The sequence below is a fragment of the Dendropsophus ebraccatus genome, chromosome 12, assembly GCF_027789765.1.
Source record: "Dendropsophus ebraccatus isolate aDenEbr1 chromosome 12, aDenEbr1.pat, whole genome shotgun sequence".
Lineage (NCBI taxonomy): Eukaryota > Metazoa > Chordata > Amphibia > Anura > Hylidae > Dendropsophus > Dendropsophus ebraccatus.
In genome coordinates this window covers 49,661,907-49,674,120 of record NC_091465.1, presented here as the reverse complement: position 1 = coordinate 49,674,120, position 12,214 = coordinate 49,661,907, and positions in this window count along the sequence as shown.

Sequence of the window (12,214 nt, the reverse complement as noted above, 5' to 3'; positions counted from 1 at the left end):
ACTTTTAAAGCATTTGTTCTACTCTATTACACCAGGAGGCGCCCCGTTTTCTTCTTGTTCCATCTGCCTCATGAGGGTCTCCTCTGGATCAACACAGTATGGTTATAGGCTTATAAAATCTTGTCTTTTTTAAGTCTACCATGTATGAATGGTTCAGATGACTACTCTTTCCCTCCGCTTTGCAGCTTTGCTTCTCTAAGTTGGTTGCTGTGTAAACACAAAAGGCTTATCATAGCCATAGCTGGAAGCCGAGGCACAGAGAGCTAATTCCTATTAAAAGCAAGGACAAAATGATTTTAAAGTACAGAGAACTAAAAAAAACAGTGAGAAGAAGATCATTATGAGATAAATCAACTCAGTAGGAGAAAACCTAGAAAACTGGCAGAGCTGAGTTTACAGAGGAGGTATGTTGCCATATGTACTTAGCCAGGAGCACTTAGTGTACTGCAAAATGAAGCCTCAATACACCATTATATTACACCTCCAGGGAACAATATTTCCATAATGCACGTTTTATGCAGTTGGTTGTGCTTCTTTCTCAGTGTTCTGTCACTGCTATTAGAAAGTTCTAACCTATCCAATCCTTTCCCATTCATAACTATGTAGCATTATCTACAGAAAATAAATTTGTGATATACATTGATCAAACACATCAATGTCATATTGGAGGGATTAACCTAATCTTAGCATTAGAAATCAATTCTGTAGGAACACCGTTAAATGCAATATACATATATCCTAAAAAAAATTATGTTATTCTTAATCTATTTGTAAGTCAGTTTGATTATTAAAAATGAATCCTTATCTCAGAAAAAAGCTCTAAAGTCTTATCTACACGGTGCCTTACTCCCATGTAAACTGATGTCAACAATCTGTCATTAGGAGAATTTAGCAGCAGACAGACCAAGATGGAACACAGGAAGTGGGGCAGGACTTAGCTAGTGCTATGCAGGGGAGAGACAGAGGCTGTGTACAATCTGAACTTATCTGCCTCCTCCAGTGCTGTATCTAAGGGGTATGTTTTTCCTCTTATGTCTGACCACTCAAAGCCTCCTGAATGTAATTCTTTCTCAACTATCTTTTTAGCTTTTCATCACGATAATCAGCATCAACTATAACATCAGCAGCAGTTTTCTGTGTAGTCCAGGGGCTTTTCTCATGTAATTCCTTCCTTGTTGTGATTGCATTGATAACCCCTTCTCCCTCCATATGCTGTCTATAGCACTGCATTGTGTAAATCATTCCCCATCACAGTGGCAATCCATTCTCTAGCATTAGTTTATGGTGTAGCAGAGGAAAGTATGTGCAATCCTGTGATTGGCCAGGCAAGAAAGGAAGAAATACATGTGGGAGCACTGCTCACAAACAGCCAAGCACTAGTCTCACCTGGAGAAATCTGGAGAATGCATGGGAACTCTCAGAGACTCAATAACAGCAGTAAAAGCACTAAAATCACCTTGTCATCACTGCAAAGGGTTAATGTAACCAAAATATTTCAATATTTCAAAGTACAATTTATAGTATTTTGAAATGGAATTTCCAGACAGTCCATCAGCCTTAGGCTATGTTCACACGTCGTATCAGACCGCCGTTCCGTAACCCCGGCCGGGTCACGGAACGGCTGGTCTGTGCCCGTATCATCGCGGTATCATCGCACCTGCATCAGAGCTTCCCATAGCCCACAGTGAAGCAAGCGGCTCCGGCTTTCTGCTTTCACTGAATTACGGACGCAAAAAACTGACATATCAGTATTTATGCTCATTCTTGGTTTGAGAGTCATGTGATTGACAGCTATCTCATAATATATGCTTTTACAAGAAAGGTCATCAGTCATGCCCCATGCAATAGAAAGGTGTATAAAGATTCCTTGCGGGAAGCGATTTTATAAGGCTGCGTTCACACTATGTATATTTCAGACAGTATATGTATATTTCAGTCACTATAGTTCAGTCAATATTGCAACCAAAACCAGGAGTGGATTAAAAACACAGGAAGGATCTGTTCACACAATGTTGAAATTGAGTGGATGGCTGCCATTTAATGGCAAATATTTGCTGTTATTTTAGAACAACGGCTGTTATATTGAAATAATGGCAGTTATTTACTGTTATATGGCGGCCATCCACTCAATTTCAACATTGTGTGAACAGATCCTTTCTGTGTTTTTAATCCACTCCTGGTTTTGGTTGCAATATGAGGACCACAATACTGACTGAAATATACGTAGTGTGAACCCAGCCTGAATGTGTGTGGGGCTGCTTCAGTGGGAGAATCCCTGCAGACATTAATGTGCCAGGAGCTGGGAATATTGACAGGCAACCGCAATCATGCAGTAGCCTGCCATTAACCCTTTAAACTCCTTGATCTAAAGTGATCAAATTATTTAAGGGAGTAAGTGACAGGACAATTACCTGTCACTGATTAATTGAGACCCCTGCAGCGTGACTGGAGGTAATACTTACCTCCGTCAGATCGGATTGGAAATCTTCTCAGTCTCCCCTCAGACGCAGATTGCAGATAATACTAATCAATGTTTTTAAATATATATTTTTTAAAAACCCTCCCTTAATAAAAGTTAAACCCCCCCCCCTTTCCCATTATACAAATAAAAATGTAAAAAAACAACAACAAAAAAAAACATATTTTGCATTGTAGCATGCAGAATTGTCCTATCTATTAAGTTATACAATATTATTCATGCATGGTGAACAAGCATAAATTATGAGAGGGAAATTTTTTTTATTATATTTTATTATATATCAGATTAAAAAAAAAATAAAAAAAATAAAAAGCAATCAAAAATTTCCATTGACACCAATATGATACCAATAACAATTAGAGATCATGGCACAAAAAATGAGCCCCAAACAGCCCTGTAGGTGGAAAGAAAAAATTTTTATGGCTCTTAGAAGGCAAGGAGTAACATTGCTTCAGTGTGACCTGGACATCTGTGCATTTTTTTCTTGATTGGAGGGAAATGTTCTGGGCACGCTCCTGTGACATTCATCAGGAGAGGGAGGCTTAGATTTCAGTTGCTGTCATATCGATAAACTTCTGGCACCTTATGTTGTACAAAAAAGATGTTTAACATAAAAATAGGTCAATTTTCTGTTGATACTTTCTACTGAATCTTTTCCCACAAAGCTATGTATCAGTCTGCTTGGCTCTTCCTGCTCTATAACATGAAACATGTAATTAAATGTACAAGTTATTTAAGCATGATAGAACCTCACTGCTCTCCTAGCATCATTATAAGAGATAGTTCTATTGTAAGTCTATGGAGACTGACTCCTGCAATGCGAAGGGTGGTGTTGCAAGCCGAAGAGAAAAATGCTCAGCTGCATCGTTTTCCTGGCTCTGTCTAGCAATTGGTGAGGGTCTTAAAATCCAGACCTCCAACTCATCAAAGTGTTTTACATGTCTGTGCTTTAAACACATGTTATACTGATACTGGCCCATTTTTCTTATAAATATTAGGCGCTTAGTTATATTTCTATACTACAACTATGCATTGAATTTAGAAATTTAACACTATGCCCTTTTAGTTAAATCTGAGGTCCAGTTTTATGCTAATGAGCTTCCTTGGTGCACTTCAGTGCAGTCCCAGTGCCACTAGTGCACTGCTTTCCCAGCCTGCTGATGTTGCTGCTCTATAATTATACACTGGGACTTCCTTCAAGGCAGCTCATTAGCGTAAAAACGATCACATTTTTTAACTAATATCTCAGAAACCATAACAACAAAAGGGACACACAGTTGGATTCAGCCCCACAGTGCCAATCTACTTACACTAAAAGGTTTGCATGGACGAAGTTTATGCTAGATTCGATTACGGTTTACAAGGTGTCAGACACAATCTGGCCGTTTTTAAGAAACTGTATATTTATTTGCTGATTTTGGAATAAAGTACACGGCTTTTAAAGTGATTGTTCCAGACTTATGATTTTGTACGCCTTACTTCACATGAGAGCTGATGTGGGATCCATGCTCTCCGTATGAGCTACTGGGAGCCTTTTTAATTGTTTTACATCATAAATTGGTGCCATGACTTCTTTGGATTGTTTTTATTGGCAAATTTGGTCATAACAATTTTCAATTTACATAAACTGAATAAAATATTCAATCTCAACAGTCTTAGGCTAGGATCACACTGTACTTTTGCTGGCCATTTAACATAACCGGTTTATGGGGGGGGGGGACAGATGCAAAAACAAATGTTAAAAACAAATGCAGTTGTATGACATCCATTAAGATCTGTTTTCCATTGACTTACATTATTAAAAAAAAAAGGATCGAAACAGATTTGCTTTTTTTATTTTTTTTAGAGTACACAAAAAGATTGATGACCATGTTTTTCTGTATGTCAAAAATAAATGGATCAGTTAAACGACAAGCTAAAACGGAGTGTAAATCTAGCCTTAAAAAAATAATAATAAAAAAAGTACACACACACACAAACACAAAAATTTGTATCATCAAAATATTAACAAATAATGCTATTGTCCCAGGCAATGGAAAGGGTAAGTAAAAAATATTACCAAATATTTTTTTTATAAATTGAATAAAAATTATCAAAAAGTTTCAATTACCTGAAAATAGCACCACATTTCCTCTGTAAGATGGAAAATTATAAAAAAAAAAAAGTTATAGGGTTCAGAATATAGCAATTAAAAATTTTTTTTTTAAAGAACTTTAAATAAAAGATCAAAATGTTGTGTGAACATAACTGTAATCGTACTGACATGAAAAAAAGACACGTCAGTTTTACTGCATTGTGAATGGCATAAAACAGAATCAATTATAAAAAAAAAATGCTATTTTGCTATACCAAAATATGCCCTCCTCCATTTTTCTTACCTCTCTCTTTCTTTTTTTCCTTCTCTTGTTTTTCTTTATTCTATATCTACCACTAGAGAATGGTACACTGACTCTTACGTTACAATATATTATGCAAAACTTCTATTTATACTGAATTTATTTTTCTTTTGTATCACTTTTCCTATTTCCAACCTGTGCTGGACATTTGTTTTTAAAGGGGTAATCCAGTGTTAGGAAAATATGGCCAATATGGTCACTTTCTTCCAAAGACAGCACCTCTCTTGTCTCCAGTTCAGAAGTAGTTTGCAATTAAGCTCCATACCCTTCAGCGTAACTGAGTTACAAAATTTCACCCAAACAGTAGACAAGAGTGGTGCTGTCTACTATGTTCTATGGAACAAAGTGGCTATATTTTTCTAATGTTGGATAACTCCTTTAAGAGCAATTTGGCTTGGCTAACTGGAATGGTATAGTTTAGTATTCTTCCTGTTTACTTAGGAAACACTTACCGTATTTTCCGGTGTATAAGGCGACTGGGCGTCTTACTTTCAATCAGATTGTCAGGGATTTGCCTTATAAGCCGGAAAATGTTAACCCCTGCCTGACCGCAGCGCTTCTGCGATCAGGCAGGGGTTAATTGCAGCTAAATGAATAAAATAACAAACAGTTAACTCACCTGGGCCCATTCCCCGGCTCCGCCCGTCTTCTTCTCCGGTCCCATTCCCCGGAGCAGGCAGTGTGACGTACACTGGCTGCTCGGGAGAGCTTCGGAAGAATGACAGAGGCTTTGGGTATTTCCGGAGCCTCCCAAAGCCTTTGCCATTCTTCCGAAGCTCTCCCGAGCAGCTGCTGGGGAGAGCATCGGCCATCCCCAGCGCAGCCAGTGTAAATCACACTGCCTGCGCTGTGAAACTGGACCGGAGAAGAAGACGGGCAGAGGCCGGGAACGGGCCCAGGTGAGTTAACTGTTTGTTTTTTTCAAATGGTCACCCCATACGAGGGGATGCGGCCATTTTTGAGCCCCCACCCCACTGTATGGGGCGACCATACATGGCGTATAAAACGACACCTGAATTCTGACAAGATTTTTCGGGGTTAAAAAGTCATCTTATACACCAGAAAATACGGTATTTCCTTGCATGAAACATATGTTTGCACAGCAATTGTTAACTCTATTGGACTTCTTAGCAAACCCTTTCTGTATTCTTTTCTTGTTGTGAACAATGCAAATTGTTTGTATATCTTTTACTGGAAAATGTTGAAAAGATCAATAAAAGCTTTATAAATAAAATAGGCTCAATAGTCAGGGAACATACATTGATGTAAAAACTTTACACGTTTTGAAACTTCCTATTTAATATGAGATAAATTATGATTTTGACTCGACATTTAAAATATATCATTGATTACAATTAAATGTACATTCATTTTCTAATGAAGGTGGCAATGTTCTCAATTACAATATTGTCTCAACACACTGTAATATTTTCTCAATTACTTTTAAGAGCTGTTTACCTAATCTTAGCAGCTCCATATTCTGCATAGGATTGCATTAGATACAGGTCCTTCCATGACTTTATTTCTGTTAAAACTCCTACTTATTTCTCAAATTCAAGAGCAAAGTTTATAACTGCAGCCTGTAATTACAGTAACCTACTGAATGTGGATGCATTAGCTGTAATAAGATGGATAAAGGGTACTGACTATATGCATATCATAATATAAATTACATACACATTAATCTATTGCCTTGTTGATTTACTGTAGAACCATTAAATAGGAGTCAGAAAAATATAACAGTTCATAATGTTAAGAGTAGAAAACATTAGGCCCCATGTTTGATGCATTCCCATAAAAAAAAAAATAATTATAGTTTGGAGAAGGATTGTTGGTCCTGGAATTTATTCTGTCAGATTTTGATTCAGGGAGCAATGTTTTTAAAGGGAAACTGACAGCAAAGGTATGTATATATTCATGCTGCCAGTTTCCAGTTGCCTACAAGTATCACACTAACATCAAAAATATACAGTATGCCAGTTTCCATTTAATTTTTTTGTTGTTGTTAAAGCCACGCAGTAAAATTTTATGTGTACCTATTTTTATTTTTATTTGTAAAAATCTGCATGGCTTTGTCAGATTACCCCCTCAGAGTGGTGACAAGGAGAGTTTTATGCTCTCACTGCTGTCATATATACAGAGGGGTAACAACATGACTCATACATAATAGAGTCCCTGTACACTGTATAATTCAGTATACAATAATACATATACACATAGGGGCAACATTGTGGCTCATATATAACAGGGTACCTGTATACTGTATTATACAGTAAAACAACATGGATCATATTTATGGAGAGGCAACAACATTTCTCATATACAATATATGAGCCAAGTTGTTGCACCTCTCTATATATGAGCCATGTTATTTCCCTGTATTCTGAATAGCACACTATACAGGGGCCCTTTTATATATGAACCACATTGTTGCCCCTATGTAAATATGAAGCATATATACAGTATAGTAAAAGAACATGGCTTGTGTATAATAGGGTCCCTGTATACTGTATTATACAGTATACAGGAATACAAGATGGCTCATATATTATATATGAGCCATGTTGTTGTCCATCTGTATGAGCTATGTTGTTTCTCTGTTAAACATGAGGCAAATTACGTCTCTCTGGCTGTGTACCTGTGAGCCGTCCTCAGCGGTCGCGACTGCCAGAATGAGGAGGATGAGCATTTAGTGCTTCCCTCCCTGGGCTGGTGCGAGGAGTAATCAGGCTGACCGGGGGAAGGGGTATACGATGTGAGCTGTGAGCACACATAGTGTGTGGGCGCCAACGGCTAGGGGGGGCCAATGGGTACCCAATGGATAAGACGGCCCTGCATGAGGGAGGCGCTTGGGACGTAAGGGCATGTCACAGTAGACGGGCCAAAAAAGAGACTGATAAGCAGACAAGACCGACGGCTGTGCAGCGTTGGGGGAGGATGTAGCCGGGCATGGAGGGGGTTGGGACTGGCCCTCAGAGTTGCCAGAGTTGCCCTATGGCCAGTCTGGCCCTGCCCTATCTAGAACCCATCCTGTATTCTTATACCACTCAAGAAACCAAGAGAGCCATTAAAATCACACACAATTAGTACCCTATTAATAGGGACACTTATCCTCCACACCACACACTATCCAAGACAGGGCAAGGACGTTACCTGCAAGGTGATTCAAAGGGTTGACCTCACCTAAGGGATCTGAGAATGATGTTGGTAGATCGTTGTTCTATTTAGCACCAAATCTGTAGGCACACACAGATTTATCACAGATTTCTAAACACTTACACCATCCACTGATGGACACACCGGGAACACAGTGTCAGCTCTTATACCAAAATCACTCCCGCCTTACTACCCCACACTAACCTCTAATTCTATCTTTCCCTGCCTCTAGCTATATTTTTCCCTCGCTCTCTCTCTTTATCTCTCCCTCATGTACAGATGCTTCTCTGTCTAGCATCTGAATGACCGCTTCCTAGTTGCTGCTACATTATATAGTGAGAAGAGGAGTGTGCTGTCAAATGGAGCTGATTAAACGACTGCAAAGCATTAAAGATAATCCTTTGCACCCGCCTTTTCCATGAGCATCCTAAAAAGAGGAGATTTGTGGCTGCAATTTTTAAAGCTTCGATCGAATTCTGCAAAAAGTTTAGTTCGTTAATGAGCCAACCTTTTTGAATAATTGTAACTGAACTTTGGTTTGAAAAGTTCCGCTTCCTTATCTCTAGTAAGGACCTTCATATAAAACTTTCCTGACACTGAATGTATCTATGTGCCCAATTTGAGGTCAAAGATCTAGTTGTTCAAATACCTACTAAAGGTCAGGCTATGATAATGACTGACAAGAGAGAATATTGAACCTATAGATGCCTAAAGACCTGAAGACGACAGACAGACTTTCACTATTATAATACAGAAGATGTACCATGTTGTTTGACTAGAATCTATACTAAGTCTACTAAGCAACAAGTGAAACACAAACAGATGCTTTTTAGTCTTAGGCTGGGTTTACACACAGTATATTCCAGTCAGTGTTTATTAACTGCAATACCACCTGGATTGTATACTTTATTAAATGCCAAATATGTAACATTGGATATGTGGGCTGTACTAAACGAAAATTGAAAGACAGATTAAGAGAACACATTTATGGAGCAACCCACAATAATATTAGAAATGCTTCTAATGTTTCAAAACGTTTTTCTTCCATTCACGCAGGTGATGTGTCTCCACTAAGTATCACTGGCATAGAAAGAGTGTCCTTCCCCGACCGTGGAGGAGATAGAAGACAAAAATTACTCAATCGGGAGGGGTATTGGATACTTATGCTAGCTACATCTTTTCCAAATGGCTTAAATCATAGAATGGATATTTTACTAAACTATTAGATACTTGTATTTATGTGTATTTTATACTAGCTTTGTATCAGTGTTTATCTATGTGAAGCATAAATTAGCCAGCAGGTGAGAGTTGGAGGGGAGGTTCCCATTCTCACATAAATTCCCTGCTTGGCCTCATACACACTATCTATGATTAAGGGCCGGTAAGGCCAAAATGCGTCAGACTGTGTGTCCTGTATGCATTTCCATGGACTTTTATGGACTTTTGTGATGACTTTTTATCAACATTATCAATAAACGGAAACATTTTTACCAGCAAGTGCAGACTCCTACAAGTTCCTTCATATTCCATTTAGTATTGTGGCAACTAAAACCAGGATTGAAAACACAGAAAGGCTATGTTCACACAATGTTAAAAAATTGAGTAAATGGCCGCAATTTCATGGCTAATATTTGCTGTTATTTAAAAACAACGGCTGTTGTATTGAAATAATGGCAGTTTTTTACCATTATATGGCTGCCATCCACTCAATTTCAACATTGTGTGAACAGAGCCTTTCTGTGTTTTCAATTCACTCCTGGTTGAGGTTGCAAAATACTGACCAAATACTGACTGAAATATACTGTGTGTGAACCTAGCCGTACAGTGTTATTACAACCCGCTACTGCCCTTACTGTGTGGTATGTGGTACTGTATGGCTATGTTCACACACTGTAAGAGACCGATCCCGGCCAGTACAGGCCAGATGATCTTTAACACTGCTTAATTCTGATGCGGGTGCATCTGTGCGCACCCGCATCAGAACTCCCCACTGCACACTATGGAGCGTGCGCCAGAGCCGCTCGCTCCATAGCGTGCATTGAAAGGGTTTTCTGCGGCCGCTATTCACTGAATGAGTCGTGATTCCCACGGAACTTACGTTGTGAGAACATAGCCTATGTGTGTTTATTGTTGTGTATGCAACTTTGCTCACTTTTCTAAATGCTGTCTTTTCCGACTAGTTTATGAACCTACTTTCCTCCATTTCCCTTGCAATGATGCTTGAGTTATGCACTGTAAAAGTAAATAAGAAAAAGCACAATGACCAAAGAGCATGTAATTGAAAATACAACTGTTCCTTGAAGATCAAGGCTTGCCTTTTTATATCTCTAACATCACTTTGCAATGTCATAAAGTCACTCTAGAAACCAAAGGACTGAAGTGATCAGCATATATGAAATTATTTATTTCCTCCCCAAGTTCAAAGTTAATTAGATTTTTCATCAGACTTACAAATTTGTGAACTAATGTAATGTTTAATTTCTATGTAAATTAACTTTTTGGAAAGTTGAGGCAGTTCAGATGCATTAAACTATGTGTCTCTAAGTTGATAAATACAATGAGTAAAAGCCCTCTGTTAGTTTTAAGCATGCCCTCTGGTCTGCACTAGAGATGAGCGAGTAGTGAAATATTCGACTTTCGAGAATTCATATCGAATAGGCACAGATATTCGACTATTCGAACGAGTATTTGTTCCCATTATAGTCTATGGGGAAAAAATTCCCGGCACTTGCAAATCAAAATTCGACCACTTGGAGGTCACCAAGTCCCCAATGAAACCTCCCTAAACGATGCAAACACCTCCGGAATGACACTGGGACATTAGGGGAGCATGCCCGGGTGCACCTAACACCCCAAAATCGCAGTATAACGGCATTCTCTGCAGTTGCGAAGGAAAAATATTTGTGAACGCTTTACAACAATTTATGGCAATGTTCTCACATTTTGTTCGTATTTCTTGCACAGTGTTACATACATGATTCCAATGTGCATCCGCAAATGCTGTAAGTTACTGGAACAGTATGTATGAAGTGACTTTTCTGGGCTACTGGAACAATATGTATGACGTGCCTTTTACTGGGCTACTGAAACAGTATATATAAAGTGCTCTTAGTGGGCTACTGGAACAATATGTATAATGTGCCCTTAGTGGTGTTAAACAGGGACACTATAAGTCACTTGTACACACAGGGTACTGGAATAAATACACCTGCTGATGCTGATGCTGCTGTTATATCATCTATGTCTTAGCACTGAGAAGGGCTTTTGATTCAGAGATGACTTTTTCGCTTGATCTTAGCCCTGAAAAGGGCTTTTGGGATCTGTAGTAAGCCTGCCTAACCAAAAAGCTACTAAAACCTATCTCTCCCTGCTGCAAGATCTTACCCTGGCTAGGTTGAAAGCTCATCTGTGGTCGATAGGAGCCAAGTATTTAAGATTCGAGGTCATGTGGTTCAGCTATCCAAAGAGGGTTGACGCCGTTTTCTCGCTGTGTGCGTACTCCTAGGGTCCCTCACGGCCTCCCTGCATGGTCATTGGATTTTAAAAAGCGCCAACTGCGATGGAAGGGCTTTCGAATGTTTGCCGCGTATTCGCCTCACTACTCGATTGAATTCGAATCCTTCGAATAACGCAATATTCGATCGAATACCTACTCGATAGAATTGTATTTGCTCTTGTCTAGTCTGCACGCATTGCTGTGAAGCAACTAGTGGCTAGATAGATTGTATTGCTTCATACTAACTATTACATTTGTAACCTGAATTTTCTATAAAATTGAGCTTCCATATTCTTTACCACTGATGATATACCAGCATCTAATTAAAGTATGTACAGGAATTAAAGAGTACCTCTCAATAATAAAAACATGTAATAATTGACATGTCAGAGAAATATATAAAAAGTTTTTATCAGTGAGGGTCTGAGTGATCAGACCCTTACCGAACAGTAGAATGAGTCAGGAGATGACCCTGCTGCCGCACACTCCTCTTCCCACTCTCTGTCTGAGACTTATACAGCCCCATAGACTTGTATTGGGAATCCTTCTATGTTATGGCAGTAGTGAATGTGTTGAACGTGTACTTGTTTTCCTAATTGGTCGTAATCTGAAAACTCAGACCTTGGCCGATCAAAAAAAAGGTAATATGTCTCTCTGAAATATAAGAAAAAAGAATGACAGTGCCTA